The 1,597-nt window shown below is 39.6% G+C and overlaps 1 non-coding gene across 1 annotated transcript; it reads right to left on the minus strand.

The window, feature by feature from the left end:
* Positions 1 to 1,232: 1,232 nt before the first annotated feature.
* Positions 1,233 to 1,338, minus strand: LOC120104275. The gene has a single exon (XR_005506735.1). It is a non-coding gene; the product is annotated as a small nucleolar RNA R71 (small nucleolar RNA).
* Positions 1,339 to 1,597: the final 259 nt, after the last annotated feature.

Consider the following 1,597-nt stretch of genomic DNA (forward strand, 5'->3'; position numbering starts at 1 on the left):
TTCTTTTTCTCCCTTACTAATTTTTATTTATTTATTTATTTTTTTATCAGGAATCGAGGAAAAAAATCTGGGATGATCAAAAGGAGAACTGCCGGAAAAGAAATGCTGTAGAGGTTTGCAAAAAAAAAAATAATTAAATTGCTGGGGAAATTCCCTTTGGTAACCTCTAAACTTTTCTTATTTAAATTAATTATTGGTTTGAAATTTTGTGGTGATTGTTTGATTTTAATTATAGCAAAATTGTGAATGCATGCTTGATACACATACACAAATCAATTTGCACATAGTAAGGGCAATCACCCCAACAAGATAAGAGCCGGATTTCATCACCGGACTCTTGCCCAACTTAGGTGAACTCAATCTCACATAGTGTCATCTTTAATTAAAATCAATTAGACGTTGGCCCCTAAGGACATTCGAGCTCAATAGGACGAAGATCACCGAAGGTTGCACCAATTTCGCTCTGTGGCTTAGTTGATGTCTAGGCAAGCTTTGTCCCTATAAGGGAGACAGTTCATCTGTTCGAGGCAAGTGGGTTTTAAGTGGGACCTTTGCGAACGCATCGTGACCCCTCCACTTACCTGGGAGCTTACCTGGTCAACTCGGTTCATTAGACCGGATTGGAGGCTTAGGTGCCCTCTTCAAACCAGTTAGGAGCTGTCTAGTGATTTTAGGACAAAGACTAGGATTGGTATGCTTTTCTCTTTTATTACATGCTTGATTGATCGAGTACTAGTGTATGCACGGTAGTCGTTCTAGAGTACAAAACCTATTACCTTTTGACCCTGAAATAGAACGAACCCTTAGGAACATTCGAGCTAAGATCAAAATATTAGGATCATCCCCACATCTTAAGATGGCTGAAGAACAACCCAAACTCCTGAGGGAATACTTTACTCCCACCATTTACACTTCCCCATCTTGCATTCGATTACCTGAGGTAGCAGCTGTACAATATGAAATAAAGTCTAGTGTGATCCAAATGCTCCCATCTTTTTATGGGCTCACCAATGAAGACCCATACAAACATTTAGATGAATTTCTTGAGATTTGCACCACTGTCAAGATTCAAAACTTCACTGATGATGCCTTGAAACTTAGGTTATTCCCCTTCTCCCTTAAAAATAGAGCCAAACAATGGCTGAATTCTTTAGAAGCTAACTCAATTCGTTCTTGGGATCAAATGCAACAAGAATTCCTTAAAAAATACTTTCCCATAGGAAGAACGAACCAGTTTAGACGTGCCATTACAAGCTTCTCCCAAACTGAGGGAGAAGAATTTCATGAAACTTGGGAGAGATTTAGGGACCTAATCCGTAAATGCCCTCATCATCAAATACCTAAGTGGCAGCTAGTGCAATGCTTCTATGATGGATTGACTGAACGAAACCGTCATATGATTGATGCTGCATGCGGGGGGACTTTCATGCTTCGAAATGAGCATGAAGCATGGCAATTATTTGAAAATCTTAATGAAAACTCCCTCCACCATGCTTCATGTTCTCGTCAAGCACCCCCGAATTCTCAAAGAAGAGGAACCATTTGTGAAATAAGTAATTCTATGGACCTGTCTAGCAAGGTAGATGCATTGTCCCAT

This window comes from Phoenix dactylifera, chromosome 1 (genome assembly GCF_009389715.1).
Source record: "Phoenix dactylifera cultivar Barhee BC4 chromosome 1, palm_55x_up_171113_PBpolish2nd_filt_p, whole genome shotgun sequence".
NCBI classification, from domain to species: domain Eukaryota; kingdom Viridiplantae; phylum Streptophyta; class Magnoliopsida; order Arecales; family Arecaceae; genus Phoenix; species Phoenix dactylifera.